Source organism: Rhincodon typus, chromosome 11, assembly GCF_021869965.1.
Source record: "Rhincodon typus isolate 14 chromosome 11, sRhiTyp1.1, whole genome shotgun sequence".
In the NCBI taxonomy this organism is placed as follows: Eukaryota; Metazoa; Chordata; class Chondrichthyes; order Orectolobiformes; family Rhincodontidae; genus Rhincodon; species Rhincodon typus.
This window is the reverse complement of record NC_063342.1, coordinates 66860719-66877552: the sequence shown is the minus strand read 5'-3', so window position 1 is coordinate 66877552 and position 16834 is coordinate 66860719.

Sequence of the window (16834 nt, the reverse complement as noted above, 5' to 3'; positions counted from 1 at the left end):
ACCAATGTGGGGAATAGTTGATTCTAGGTTAATGTCAAAACACTAGAAAAAGTAATGAAGTCATTAATTATAAAAAAAGGAAGACTTGTTTGCATAGAGTTTTCAGGAGCATTTGCCTCATGTAGTTTACAAGCATTAAAGTACTTGTTGCTATGGAGTCACTGTTATAATGTAGAAAATTCAAAACCAATTTTCATGCAGAAAGACCCCACTAACAGCAATGGTGGAATGGGCACAGAATTTATTTTAGGGGCATCAATGGAGCAATAAACTTTTGGCCTGGATACCAGGGGAGATTTCCCCAAGTTTTGAATAGAGATGTGGAATCTTTCAAGTCCAACTCAAAGAATGGACAGCCCTCAGTTTAATATCTGATTGGAGAAATGAAACTGACCCCCACGCCCACCCCCCTCCACCACACTGCATTCCCCCACTCCGTAGCTCCCCCAGCAGTGCAGGACTGTATAGAGTGCTGGTTCTGGATTGGAACTAGAATCCATGATTTCTGACTTGAGGCTAGATGGATAGGTGTAAAAAAAGATAGATGCCTGAGGCTGAATCAAATGATGCTGGTGCAGAGTGATGTTGGCAAAAGCACGCACATATAATGAAACTTTATTGTTGGTGATGTACACTTTGAACATATGGGAGTACTATAAAATGATTGGTGAATATGCCGATGTCTTTGAACATAGATTCCCTTACTAATGCATCAGTTGTAACCAAAAGGAGAGTGCCAATTCAGATTTCCCTGAATGATAATACCAAGACTTTAGAGTTAAATAATGAAGACAGGTTACTCAAAATAAAAGCTTGCATTCTTTGAACATAGAAGGTTGAAGAGCGATCTGATCGAAGTACTTAAAATGATTAAGGGATTTGATTCAATAGGAACTATTTCCCCGAAGGGGGAATTTCAAAGCGAAGGGGAACAGTGTTAAAATTAGAGCCTAAACATTCAGGAATGAAAGCAGGAGGTGTTTTACCACATGAAAGGTAGTGGATAAATATCTGGAATTTTCTGACCTCAAAAGTCTTTGAATGCTGGAGGGCACTTGGAGTTTTGAAGAGTGAGTTTAGTAGATTTTAGTTTGGTCAGGATATTAGGGACTTGGAGCAAAGATGAGTCAATGGAATCAAGATCTTGATCTAATTCAAAGGTGAAACAGGGCTCAAGGGACTGAATAGCCTCCTGCTGTTGCTCATAAAAGAGTGCATCTTCTGGAGGTAGCTGCTAATCACCATTCAGCTAAATGATGAGAATAAAGAACCTTGGGACATCTTTCTGATGCTGCCTGGCCTGCTGTGTTCCTCCAGCTCCACACTGTGTTATTGGTCTTGAAAATGGAACCTGAATGCTTGTTTCAAGTTGAGATCTGGTGCAAGGACTTGACTTGATATCTGCCCAAAACCCCTAGGCAAGTGATCTACCCTGACAGCTGCTCCTGTTCGGTGATAGACCTTTTGTCTTTATGCATTTAACTTACACGGCCGACAAGCAGGTTTAACATAGCAGATAAAAATAAAGGTAGACACTCCGTGTTGAGTGTTTGGAAGGACATATATAGGTACATATAATCAAGGGTCAATTGTTCGTACAGAATAATTTCCCTTGCGTAGCTGTGAATACGAGTATAATGCAAATGCTGATGGGTGCCTTCAATTGATTATTCATTGTAATTTACTCTTTAAACATTTTAATTCTTCACAAAAAGAACTGCAGTGATTTTAAAATTCTTAAGGTTGTGTTAAAATCCCTCCATGTTTGCTCTCCTAATCTCCGTAACAATCTTCCAGTGCCGTAATGCTCTGAGAATCTCTTGCACATCCCAGATTTTAATCACATCACCACCGTCAGCCTAACCTTAAGGTAGCTAGGCCCTAAAGGTCTGGGTTTAGGCTTTTAACGTCCACCTCTTTGGGCACCAGCATAACATATCTTTACATTTTCATATCTTCAGTGTGAAATTTTACTTGATAATGTTCCGACTATTTTGAAGGTGCTGTATAAATGCAAGTTATTTCTGTCAAGCCATTTTAAAGGATGGAAGTAATGAACTAAAATAATGAGAGAACCGATACTGGCACACAACAGGTATTACAGTCGGTGGAGCTAAGAGTTTCGATGTGCAGGTGGATATATTGATTCCCACTCAGTTGTTGCTACTTTTGTGCATAAGAGGTTAGCAGCTCTCGAGGTGAGCTCAGCATCTTAAGGAGCAGTATCACTCTGAAACTTGTGATTTTTCTCTGTTCACAATTCACAAGACCGAGATTACTTAAAGAGTAGACATCATTGCGTAGAGAAAAAAATACTTGGAGGCAGAAAGCAAGATTAAAGTAATCCAAGGTAATTGTCTATTGATCTTCATTGGCCATACCAGCTTTTCTTTTTGCAGTTTGCAAAAATATACTTTATTCATAAAAGGAAATCTTTATGGACATAACACAGTTAATGAAGTAATTCAGATCTATACTGTCTTCACTTATAGAGAAGAAAACAAACATTGTGGTTTGGCTTTCTCTATACTTACAATTAACCTATAGGCATTTATCTGAGACATCGGGAGGGTCTGATAACTGAATGGACTCCTGTTGTACTTTAGCGGAAAGACCTCACACAGTGGTCTTTCCCCACTGAACCTTGGCAACGGCTGCCCAAGCTGTAGTGCGTCCCTCAGCACGTAGTTCTGGAGCTTGGAATGTGCCAGTCTGCAACACTTGGTCAAGGTCAACTCTTTACACTGGAAGACCAACAGGTTTTGGGCAGATCAAAGAGCATCTTTCGCCGAGTTGATAGTCCTCCAGGCTCAGCTGATGTTTGTCTCAGTGTGTGTCCCAGGGAACAGACCATACAGCACAGAGCTCTCCAAAAGCACTGCATCTCTCTCAAGACTTCCTATGCAAAGGCACATTTCAGAAGGAGATGTGTGACAGTCTCCTTCCCCCGCCCCCCCACCACCTCCTGCAGCCGCTTTGAGGGAAGGGTGCGGTGGCACAGAGAGCTTGGGCATCCGTAAAGGATCTCACAGGTAGTACCCTTCTCACTACCAGCCAAGTGATGGCTTGGTGCTTATAGAATCATACAGCACAGAAACAGACCCTTCGCTCCAACCAGTCCATGGATTATGCCAATCATAATCCCGAACTAAACTATTCCCACCTGCCTGCTCCTGGCCCATATCCCTCCAAAGATTTCCTATTTGTATACTTATCCAAATGTCTTTTAAATGTTGTAATTGTACCCACATCCAACACTTCCTCAGAAAGTTCATTCCACACGCAAACCACCCTCTGTGTAAAAAATTTGCCTCATGTCTTTCTTAAATCTCTCTCCTCTCACCTTAAAAATGTGGCCCCTAGTCTTGAAATCCCCCATCCTAGGGAAAAGACAACTACCATTAACTCTATCTATACCCCTCTTTATTTTATAAACCTCTATAAGGTTGCCTCTCAACCTCCTACATTGCAGTGAAAAATAGTCCTAGCCTTTCTTTATAACTCAAACCTTCCGTACCAAGCAACATCCTGGTAATCTCTTCTGAAGCGTTTCCAGCTTAATAATATCCTTCCTATAGCTTGTTGCATAATCTTAACTGCTCACCAGTACATATTGTCCTGCAATTTAACAACCCAGCGGAATGGGATTGTGCCCCTTCCTTTGATACACGTTGGCTCATTTTCCAGAAAGTGACTTTCAGCAATGTTAATAATCTAGAGCTTTCAAATGACTGATTTGAGGCACTCAAACTATCACTGCTTTCATTTCAGATCAGACCGCAGCCAAAAGTCCTCAACAAGCTGTAAGTATTGAGAAAATGTATTTATTTTCCTCTTGTCATACATATTATATTGATTGGACAATTTAACTGACCATGCTGAGGACAATCAAAATATTCTTGCTCTCACACTTGCTGATGGCAACACGGTGGCTCAGTGTTTAGCACTGCTGCCTCACAGCGCCAGGGACCTGGGTTTGCTTCCACCCTTGGGCAACTTTCTGTGTAGAGTTTGCACATTCTCCCCGTGTCTGTGCAGGTTTCCTCCCACAGTCCAAAGATGTGCAAGCTAGGTAGATTGGCCATGGGAAATGTGGGGTTACAGTGATGGGGTGGGTCTGGATGGGATGCTCATCAGAGAGTCAGTATGGGCCAAATGGCCTGCTTCCACACTGTTGGAATTCGATGATTCTATGTACAACTGGAGAATTGAATAATGTATTTTGTATCCATATTATATATTGTGGAATTATTAAGGGCCCTGGAGTGAAAGAACAATATGCTTTTGGAACTTTCGTCCCCAGAGGAAACTGCTGAGTGCATTCAAGGCTGAGATAGACAATAGGCTCTAAGGAGTTGACAGCAATGGGGATCAGGTAGAAAAGCAGAGTTCAGAGATCAAGGGTCAAAAATGATCTCAGTGACCTGTGGACCACGCTTGAGGGACTGTGTGGCCTGCTCCAGATCCTGCACCTTATAGCTCTGCATTACATTTATATAGCACCTTCTGTGACACTCAGGCATCCCAAAGTGCTTTGCAAAAAGAAAAAGCGCAGGGTGCAACCATGACAGATCGATTAATCCATTTATGATTCAAATAGACCAAAGTGAAAGAAAATAAACTTGCAACTCGCAGGACTGAACTTCCAAATTGGTACTTGCTTACAGTACAGGGGCTGACAGCAGTCTGTCCTTGTATATTGCCAGTGGTGGGATTCGAACACACGGTGGGGTGACAATATTCCAAACCACCTTTAAGAGCTGGCACAGCAGATCAAGGGGCTGATGCAAGGTCGAGGATCAGCAGCAACTATCAGCAGCAAGTTATAGGAATCCAAGTTGCTGTGGCAAAGTTCTCTCTTACTTGCACGTTGTCATCTGGAAGCAAGAATTGTGGCAGGAGAGTCTCCCACTTACTTCCCATCGTACGGCTGATGAGGAATTGCTCCCGCTCTTTACTGCTTCCTGTTGGAAGGATTCACAGGTTGTTCTCAGCCTCTTCGCTGCACTCGGAAGACACCTACCTGGGCCACCAAGTGCTTGGCTGGAACTCAAATCCAGATAGTCTTGGCTCAGAGGTAGGGTCACTGCAAATATGCACTACAAAAATAAAACCCAACAGATAAACCAAACCCCCAAACAAACACAGAAAGCAAATTTAGATGGCTTTCATCTGTTACTAAGCATTCACTTTGCACTGCAGTGAGCACTGTGGGTAGCTGGAAGCCTCTAAGTTTAGAGTTCAACAAGAGGATTTACAGTAAGAGTAATAAATAAAGACAAGAAGGAAAGAATGAACTTGAATCAATAACACATCTTTTATAGAGCCAGTTTGTGCAAAGCAAGCTCCTAGATATAGTGATGGGATAATTGCTTTGTTGAGACTGCGTTGGCAAATAAGTAATTGACCAGGACACAGGGGAAATAATACCCATGGGACATTTTACACTCACCTGAAATTTTAATCCAAAAAACAGCATCTCAGATAGTCTAGCGTTCCCTCAGAACTGTGCTGGAGTGTCAATCCAGGCTGACGAAAAGTTTTCACAAATATGAAGTCAGCAGGGAATGATAGGGGCTAGGCTGCTCATATGTTCCGTGCTCGAAAAGTCAGTGTAAGTGAATCAGAATATCCACAAACTCTGGGAGCAGGCCATGTCTGAATATCCACAATGTCTGAGAGCAGGCCAAGAAGGAGAGTTACTACAGAAATATTTATATTTAATGTTGACCAAACAGCTTGGGAAAAGAGGGGGAGTTGGTTTTATATCCTTGTTTTCTCTGCTCTTTCCAAGTGATATTCTTGGCTGTCAGAACAAATGGGAATTCCAACCACAACCATCTACCAAAACACCTCAGGAAAGCTGCCACCTGGCGATTTCTGGCTCTCTAAATTTCATTTGCCCTACACCCTGCCCTGTTTCCTTTTCGGGGGTGGGTGGGGTAACCACTTTGCTTGGCATCTCCCTTAAGTGGCATGGCAGGTGTGGCAGAGACACTTGGCAAGCTGTTGATCAGGGGCACCTGTAACTTTGGATCATTGTGAGTTTGGCCCAACAACAGTTTGGAGGATCACCTTCATTTTGCTCTGTCGGCTGTTTTCAGCACCAGATTCGTTTGTATGTGGCCTGACTCGAGCTCGGTGCCATCTGCTTCGGTATTGCTCAGTGCCCCCTTTGATGCCAAGTCAGCCAAAGCTTGAGTTCCTGGCTACTCTCAGTCAGTTCACTTTTCATCCAGCAGAGATCAGAAGATTACTGGGTAAGGGATAGGATGCAGGTCCTTTGTCCTATCACTGTACGGTGGGTCAAGTCAGAGATTCTGTTGGAAGCACATGTACTTACATAGCATTTTCGTGAGCTTAGGATGTTCCAGAGTGTTTCACAATTAATGAACTAGTTTTGAAGGATACTTGTTAACAGGAAGCTTGACACCATTCCGCACAAAGCAGCCTGCTTGATTGGCATCACATCCCCCAACATTCACTCCCTCAATCACCACCAATGCTCAGTAGCAGCAGTGTATACTGTCTACAAGATGCACTGCAGAAATTCAGCCAAAATCCTTAGACAGCACCTTTCAAACCAGTGAGCAACTAGAAGGACAAGGGCAGCAGATACATGGGAACACCACCAGGTATCTGCAGATTCCTCTCCAAGCCACACACCATCCTGACTTGGAAATATATCACCGCTCCTTCATTGTCGCTGGGTCAAAATCCTGGAATTCCCTCCCTAACAGCATTGTGGGCCAACCTACAGCAAATGGACTGCAGCATTTCAAGAAGGCAGCTCACCACCACCTTCTCCAGGTCAGCGAGAGGTGAGCAGTTATTTCTGGCTTAGTCAGTGATGCCCACATCCTGTGAATGAATTTTTAAAATTCCCACCTATCCCTGATAATCTTTCACCCTCTTGCAAAGCAACCAGCCTGCTTGAAAATATTCAAAGGCTCAGCTTCCTCTGCCTTTTCAGGAAGACAGTTCCACATACTTGTCAGAGAAAAAGACCACCCTCATCTCTGTCTTATAGCCCAGTATAGTACACTGCTGCTGCAATAAATTTCTATTCTATTCTATTTTGTTGGTTTGTCAAGAAGTTCAGCAGGTCTCTAGGAACACGCAATACACAGCAACAAACATCTGTGGAAAATGCATTAACCCACATCCCAACTTGTCCAAGACCCCTCCACTATCACCTAAATGCTAGCTAATCCACACTGGCTTGCTGTCCACAAGTGCCTAGATTTTTAGAACTCTCGTCCTTGATTTCAAATCCCCCATAGTCTCACTTCTCCCTATCTCTGGGATGTTGAACAGCCCCACAACCTTCTAGGATCTCTGTGACCCTCTGACTCTTTACCCATCCCAACATCCTTTGCTTCATCAACTGAGGGTATGCTTGTGACTTCAGTCATGTACCTTTAGAACTCCCTCACTACACCTCTCTGCCCCCTCTCTCTCTCGTTTGAGATCCTCCTTTAAACAAATCACTTTCATCAAGTTTTTGCGCACCTGTTCTCGCCTGTCATAGAGTTGTACAGCATGGAAACAGTCCCTTTGGTCCAACTCGTCCATGCCGACCAGATATTCTACATAAATCTAGTCCCATTTGCCAGCATTTGGCTCATATCCCTCTAAACCCTTCCTATTCGTACACCCATCCAGATGCCTTTTAAATGTTGTATTTGTACCAGCCTCCACCACTTCCTCTGACAGCTCATTCCATACACGCACCACCCTCTGTGTGAAAGATTTGCCCCTTAGGTCCCTTTCAAATCTCTCCCCTCTCACCTTAAACCTATGTCCTCTAGTTTTGAACTCCCCTACTCTGGGGAAAAGACCTTGGCTATTCATCCTGTCCATGCCCCTCATGATTTTATAAATCTCTTATAAGGTCACCCCTCAGCCTCTGACGCTCCAGGGAAAATAGCCCCAGCCCATTCAGCCACTTCCTATAGCTCTAACCCTCGAACCCTGGCAATATCCTTGTAAATTTTTTCTGAACCCTTTCAAGTTTCACAACAGCTTTCTGATAACAGGGAGACCAGTATTGAACGCAGGATTCCATTGGTGAACTAACCAATGTCCTGTATAGCTGCAACTCTCTTTACACAGAGTGGTGGGTGTGTGGAATGTGCTGCCAGCAGTGGTAGTGGAGTCAGATACATTAGAGACATTTAATCGACTCTTGGATAGGCACATGGATGATAGTAAAACGTTGGGTATGCAGGGTAGTTTGATCTTTGTAGGATAATAGTTCGGCACAACATCGTGGGCCGAACGGCCTGTACTGTTCTATGTTCTATGTTCTATGACATCCCAACTTCTAACCTCAATGTATGTTTAAATCAGCATCTGATTTAACACCAGTGAGTGATCTTGGAGCATTCTGCTATGTTGAAGATGCAACACTAATGCAGGTTGTTGTTTATAAATGTATGTGACATGAATCAGAGAAACTTTCTTGTGCAGTAGATTTAAAAATTTCTAGTTGAAAACTACCGAACAGACAGACTGTGTGCATGTAAATATGTGGGGGTGACTGCAGTTTGTGTGCACCTCCTATTAAGGAGTTTTAAATGGTATCCATACTTTCATTCACGATAGTTTTTAAAAAAACCTCAAACAGCAGCCGTGATCAGTGATAAATTTTATCCATAAATTCGAGCCATCTCAACCTTTGCTGAGCAACAAGAAGCTTTCAGAGCTCATTAAAGATTTATGACTCAAATCACTTCGGTTTTAGCAAAGCAGAACAGACGGTGAGCAAATTAAGAAACTTCGCAATATAACTCAGGTCCTGTGTAATCTGAATCGTTCAAACAGGTTTTCTTCATATATTGCTTGTGCAAATTAGTTAGAACAAAAAAGATATGTTTAATTTGTTTGGTTAATGTCTGTGAAGCAATGTGGGATGCTAAGTGCATCTGCATGTCTGGATAAAGACTGGGCCTTGTCTGAAAGTGATGACTGTATTGGTTCTCTGAGCTGTGTGTTGGTGCTTGTTGGTCACTCTCCCTATCGTCGCTTCAGTGTTCACTGTCATCCTTCACAGACAAAAGATATTGTTCATGGGTGGATTTGTAACATCCCCTTTCAAATGGCTGCATTGTGCCCTGTGCTTCGAACTGTGTGTCTCCACTTGTTTTTCATTGCTTAGAGCTGATGAAGTGGACAAACACAGGCCCTCTCAAAACAGGGACTGCCATCTTTCCTTCCAATGAAAGCCCAATCACAAAGGCACACAGAATGAAGACACAATTGATAATGGCTGTATTCACAAGACTTGTGCATTGATGTATGCTGCAGATTATAAGGTTTGGCTTGTGTGGCGGGGAGACTGTTCCAGCGGAAATGAGCTATCAGTCATCAGCTCCCAACAGTCTTGCCTGTAAGTTAGAAGGTCGTGAATTCTAGTCCCACTCCAGTGACTTGAACACATGAAGAGACACCATCACACCATCAGAAATAGGAACAGGAGTAAGTTGATTGGCCCCTCAAGCCCTGCTCCACCATTCAATAAGATCATTCTTCATGTCCACTTTCCTGCCCTTACCCCATAACCCTTGATTCCCCATCCTGATCAAGAATCTACCTATCTCAGCCTTAAATATACACAAGAACTCTGCCCCTACTCTGTGGCAAGGAGTTGAAAGACTCTCAACCTTCTGAGAGAAGAAATACCTCCTCATCTCAGTTTTGAATTAGTGGGCATTTATTCCGAGAGTGTGCCCTCTGGTCTTAGACTCTCCCTTGAGGGGAGTCCTTTCAGCATTTACCATATCAAGCCCCTTAAGAATCCTACATGTTTCAGTGAGATCGCCTCTCATTCTTCTCAACTTCAGTGAGTAGACTCCCAACCTGTTTAACTTTTGCTCATAAGACTATCCTTCCATACTGAGGGATCATCCCAGTGAATCTTCTCTGAACTACCTCCAATGAAATAATATCTTTCAAGGTCAGAGTCATACAGCATGGAAACAGACCCTTTAGTCCAAACAGCCCATGCCAACCATGTTCCCAAACTAAACTAGTCCCCCTTGCATGCAATTGGCCCATATCCCTCCAAACCTTTCCTATTCATGTATTTACCCAAATGTCTTTTAAACGTTGTAACTGTCCTTGTATCCACCACTTCCTCTGGCAGTTTATTCCTCACACTAACCACTCTCCGTGTAAAAATGCTGCCCCTAATGTCCTTTTTAAATCTTTCTCCTCTGATCTTAAAAATATGCCCCCTAGTTTTGCTTTCCTTAGAGCCAGGGACACAAGTGCTGACAGTGCTGCAGATGTGGTTTCACCAGCACCTTGTACAGTTGCAGTAAGACTTCGCTACTCTTATACACCAATCCCCATGAAATAAGGGCCAACATTCCATTCACCTTCCTGATTACCCTGCTGTTCCTGAGTGCTAGCTTTCTGTGTTTCATGCACAAGTTCCCCCCCACCCCACCCCGAGTCCCTTTGTGTTGCCACTGTCTGAATTCTTTCTCCATTTAAATAATTCTGTTGTTTTGTTCTCTGTCCCAAAATGAACAACTTCACTTTTTTCCACATTATACTCCACTCGCCAACTTCTTGTCCACTTTTACCTGTCATTAGAGTTGGCAACTTTAAAATGATGCTAAATCTGATGTTTTAGGTGGATGTGTAAAAGATCCTCTTAAAAAGAACAATGAGGTTTCCCAGTATCCTAGTCAATCTTTATTTCTCAACCAACGCCACAAACAGATGATCGCTTGTAATTGCTTTGCTGTTTGTTGGAGTCTGCATTTACTGTCACATTTCCAACATGGCAATGGACTTCAGTTGAAAATTCTTCATTGGCTATTCAGCATTTTGGAACATCCTGAGATTAAGATAGCTTTAGAAATTACTTTCTTTTTTATCCAGCCCTGCAATGATTGCATAAGGCAGCTGCAGAGTGTAAAAGAGAAGTCAAATCTCCTACAAGTGGGAGTCTCACCACTTCACTTCCTAGGGACGGGGTTTAAGACTTAACACCGAACTGCACTAAACATGTGCAGCACTGACATTCCACTACAAGCACTCCATGCTGTCACTGAAAGGGTTGTATGAAGGATCCCCTGACAGCAAATTCTAGGCTTGTTTGGGAAGGCACACTAAACAAGATTGGCAAGTATCAAGCATTGGGACTGAGAAGGTGGGAAACATCTAACAGGGCAGGGTAGTCTTCTTGGTCTTTCCTGCATTCAATCCCCTCTGACAGAGCATCAGTTGAACATAAAACATGCAAAGCAGGAATACTAAGTGCTCTTGATACCCAGGCAACATTTCACTGAATGCAGAATCAAGGAGCCCTAGTTATATTGAAATCCATGGGAATCAGGGACAAAAGTTTCTGCTGATTGGAGTCACAAATAAAGATGGTTGTAATGTTGGATGCCAATCATCTGTCCCAAGGCATCTGTGCTGGGGTGGGGAGAGTGTCCTTCAGCTGCTTCATCAATGACCTTCCCTCCACCAATAGGTCAGAAGTGGGAATGTTCACTGTGTATGTACAATATAATTTACCACTCATCCAATATGGAAGCAGACTGTGCTCATATGTAGAAAGATTTGGACAACATTCAGCCTTGTGATGATCAGTGGCGTGTAACAGTCGTGCCACACAAGTACCAGGCAATGACCATCTCCAACAAAACAGAGACCAACCATCTTCTTTGGACATCCAATGGTGTTAACATCTCTAAATCCCTCCCCAACTATCCGTATCCTGGGAGATTACCATTGACTAGAAATTGCACAGGAACAGCAATATAAATACGGTGACTACAAGAACAGGGTCAGATATTGGGAATCCTACAAGGACTTACTCACCCTCTGGCTCTGAAAGCTTTTCCACCGTCTACAAAGTGCAATTCAGGAGTGTGACGGAGTACTGCCCACTTCCCTGGATGAGCGCAACGCCAACAACACTTGAAACTCTACACAGCCATGACAAAGGATTATAGGCCCAAGTTGCTCAGGGACATATGAAACTTTTAAGTAAGCCAGGTTGTTTGTTTGTTTTTTGAAAGGACTAACAAGCCAGAGATGGTTGAGAATGGAATTCAGTGACAGTCTGGAAAAATGCATTATACCCAACCTTCAGAGAGACCTTGGAATGTGGTAACTGAAAGGAATTTCAGAGAGACATTTCAAAGGAAATGCAAAGATCTGGACCATCCCTTGTGAGTTACATTCACAGACTGTGGACACAATGTGAGCTAGGAGCTATGACCAGCCAATGTGAGCTTGTAGTCTGAGCAAAAGATATGCCTGTGTTTTTTTTTCTGCCAGGAATATGCAACAGAAAGAGGTTAAAAACCAACTGAACCTCTGGTATATGTGGAGCTGGAGGAACACAGCAGGCCAGGCAGCATCAGAGGAGCAGGAAAGCTGACATTTCAGGTCGGGACCTTTCTTCAGACTCCAGCATCGGCAGTACATACTATCTCTGGTATATGTGTGTGTTTATCTGCCATCCTAGTGCTATTCAGCTAGAGTGTTATGTGAATGTTACAACTAAGAACATTTGCTATATGCCCCTGTGTTTGCAAATGAAAGGGAAAAGAACAGGAGGTTTCTCTCTCTGCTTGAAGCAAGTCACCAGTTAAAACCCACAGTGAAACAGAAAACTAGACAATACCCCTCAGAGAATCTGCAGAATCCAAAATCTCCGAACCAACTACTTAACTACCAGAGCCATCGCCCAACTTAACAGCAGCAACTTCTCACCATTGACTCCAAACAGGGAAACCAAAGACTGATTCACATAACAAAAAAAAAACCAAGGAACTGCAGATGCTGGAAATCAGAACAAAAACAGAAATTGCTGGAAAAGCTCAGCAAGTCTGGTAACACCTGTGGAGAGAAAGCAGAGTTAATGATTCACATAACTTTCTTTAATGGTTACTTTTTAACTCACTCTGCTCTACAAAGCCTTCTCACACATCTTTTTCTGATGAAGGGTCTAGGCCCGAAATGTCAGCCTCTCTGCTCCTATGATGCTGCTTAGCCTGCTGTGTTCATCCAGCCCTGCACCTTGTTACCTTTCAATGGGAACCTAGTCTTCTAAATTCCAGAGACAACAGAACCTTTGGTACTCTGTCCCTCCTCACACAACCTTTCACATCCCAGGGAATTGATCCAAGTGAATATTCCTTGCAAGCATCTCAAGAAAATCTAAGTCAAGTCTACTGGAACAACAGGAAGTAATAATGATAATTAAAGTAGTAAAATGGCTTGGGGTGTTGCACAGGGGTGTTACTGGACAATGTAAGCCATGTTAGGAGAGATGAGTACAAATGATCTTCAAAAACTTGCTGATCAAGCTAGGATAAAAGAAGAAAGAGGTTTAGGGAAACAATTCTGGAGTTTGGGGCCAGGCCAGATGAATGTATGGCTGCTCATGGGGGAACATTGAAAATTGGGGTTCTCAAGAAGCCAGAATTAGAGGAGTACACAGGCTAAGGGGTATTGGGTGTTGTCACAAAACAAGTGATAGCAAGTCAGTATCACCATTCACATTGGTCCCAGTTGGCCGTCAATGTGTAGACTGGGCCGCAGATCTTCTGTCGCCCAATACCAATTGTTACTTCATTCAGTTAATGTTCAGGTGTGTTTCTCACCTAAGTACAGCCCCATCTCTGCCAGCCACTGGTCAGTGGAGATTCATGGCTTGTACCAGTCACCATTTTCAGTCCTTGTAGATCTTCAATCCAGATCAAGTGCAGTTGCAGAAGTAAAACTACATTAAACGGCAGTCTAAAGGTCAGGGATGAGGTTGTAGGGCAGCTATGGTGCTAAATCTCCAACCCAACTGTTTCCACCTCAGTTGATTTTAACTGGAACCAGACCCTTGCATTTCAATAGTGACGGCATATTAATAGTGAAGGAGGGGAGAAAGGAGTAGTAACGTAAGAGAAGAATGAGGAAGTGTTCTTCAACAATCATTGTTAGATTTCCCAACCCCACACACTGGGAACACTCATTCAGGCAAGGGTAGGAGTTATTCTGACATCCTTGTTCCTTCTGAAACTGATTCAGTGCTGGCGGGGGAAGTATTCTCAAAGACCACATTGTGCTCAAATCAACTTTGAAGGCCACCTTTGATCACATGTCCCCCTGCCTCCAGAATCAATGAGTGGAAATGGTGATCGCACCAATATCATGCTAATACCCAGAATGGTGAAATCGACTTGGTAATGTTAGACAAAACAGAGCCTGGATCAAACTTCACCCTCAGTGTCCAGACACAGTGCATTTTTCAACCCGTCTTTCATTAAATGAATGAATATTAAGGAATCTCAGAGGGTTTCAGTTATACCAATTTAAATTTATACATCCCTTGAAATAAATCGTATTGACTGATACGATGTACATTATTTATAGGGACAGGCATCCATCCTCTTAAACTTGTCTTGCTCTTCAGTTTGTTCATCATTTATTTATTTATTCCTTCGGGCTGTTCTTCCATAGCTGACCTGTTCTGCTGTCCCAATACGCCATGTGTCACCCAGCGGAATCGGACATGGTTATGTTACTGGAGCTGTAACCCCAGCAGATACCTGGACGAATAATCTTCAGGTTGTGAGTTCAAGTCCAGCTGTGGCAGTTGGATCATTTGAATTCTAACATCTGAAATTGTAAAGGTGGCACTGAGGAGTGACCATGAAACAGTCAGACCGTCGTAAAACCCCTAACCTGCTTCACTGAGTTCCCTGCGAGAAGGAAATCTGGAAGTTTGCTGCCCTTACCTGGTCTGGTGTGTATCCGGCTCTGGAGTCTCATTCTGTGGACATTTCTTCATGCCCTCTGATGTGGACCAGCAGAATACACCGTTATATCTCTCAGGGATGGGTAAGAGATTCCGACATTGCCAGTATTGTTCATACTCCCAACTGCAGGGAATACCAGTATATCTCCAGCCTCTCACTGACTCCATGATAGTCTCCTCAGTAGAATATCAGGCACGACATGGAAAACTGTCCACAGACCACCCCTTCTCAATAAATACAGTTAAGGTGAAAGATAACAGCAGCTTGTCGCATTTCACGCTGTTTAGAATGGACGCAATATTAATGAAATATTTAAAACATGAAGATGCTTGGGTCAACTCATTTTATTTTTGCCACAATTAAATTACCAGATCACAACAAGGTCTGTAAATAAATAAGGGATTGGATATTGCTTTCTTTTTCGTGTTGATGGAGGGTTAGATGTATAAAACTCCCATACTGTTCTTTGAAAAACATTTGGTGTCTGGGTGGGTGGGCACATGGGTCCTTTGGTAAGTATCCAAAAGACAGCAGCACCAACCCCGAACAGTGCTCCAACCCCGAACAGTGCAGCACTGCTAGCATCCAGTCTCAACCAGCAGGAGCTCAGGGCAAAATCCCTGTGGGCAGTGCATTTAGCAGGAGCTCCACTCTGGTAAGATCCCAGACTGAAACAGCAGCCTAAGACTGAATCAGAAACTCGGCAGAGTTCAGCTCATTACCCAGCGGTGAAATTCAAAACAGAAATAACTTGCATTTAGATCGCACCTTTCTCTACCTCAGGACATCCTGAGCCACATTACAGCTAAAGCATCTAGTAACTGTTATAATGTAGCAAAAGCGGCATCCTATCTGTGTGTGGGTGTGTGGGTAAGTTTGTGTGTGTCTGTGTCTGTGTTTGTGTGTCTGTGTGTGTGTGTGTGTGTGTGAGTGAGTGTGTGTGTGTGAGCTATGCCTGAGGTACCCTAGAAGTCCATGTGAAGGTTTTCTGTGGCTAGATTTATGACATAATCACGCAAATAAGCCCAGCCAGGGCTGGGAGCATCTCACTCCATCTTTTATGTTTTGTTCAGTGATGAGCTGAGTTTCTCACTAGGCAGTGGCAAGTTGTCAATTAAGGGGGGGATTAGAGTTTGTTAAATGCCTTATTAATGCCAGAGCTCACCTTCTTAATATTTAGCTTTTGTATCTGAGCAAATATGCTGAACGAGCTTGACACCGAGAATGCGAGTCGGGGTGGTTACCTGGAAACCTCAGCAGACTAGCGGCTAGGCCGAACCAGAATCTGCAGATCCTACTACCTCAGCTGACTGCCAGGTTTGGGGAGCCTCTGCACCAGGACTCACTGCCCTCTGTTTGTTGTGACCGTTTTGCTTCCACCTGCTGCAGCAGTTTCTTAACACAGATGTCGAACCATGGTACTTCCTGTGTGGAGCTGAAGTGAGGTTTCATGCTGCCACAGTTACATTCAGGCTACACAGTCTGTCAAACAAACAGATGTAGTGCCAAATTAAGAATTCATGTACAGTACAATGTGACTGATGCCACCAGAGTGCCCTCAGTAGGTTTTCTTCTTTCTCTCCCTCCGACTATGTTACAGTGTAGTCCCTGATTCTGCAGCTGGGGTGAAGGGAGCCTTCCCAGCAGCAGAACTTGTTGGCCCTGGAGGTTTAGTTAGGTGACTGAGGGGCCATTAGCCAAACATACTGATTGCCTTCTTTCTACAGGCAAGTAAACACCCATTGGCTTGAACTTTCAAGGGTTAGGGTTAGGGTTAGGGTGAAGGGCTCGGCCCCCTCTGGTGTGTCCTGAGAGAAGAGCCCCAAGGGGCCTACACATGGTTCCTCATCCAGCTGGGTGCCTCCTAGCACTGCCCTGATTCCTTGCAAGGGAGGGGTATGAGGATGCATGCCAGATTCCCACAATTGCCCCTCCATCGCCACGTCTTCAGTCCTGAGGACCAATTGCTGGGGTGATGGAGTGCAGATGTGTGTGCGCCTCTCCAGCAGACCATGAGGTTACCGGATCTAGCTCTGCATGGCAACTGCCAA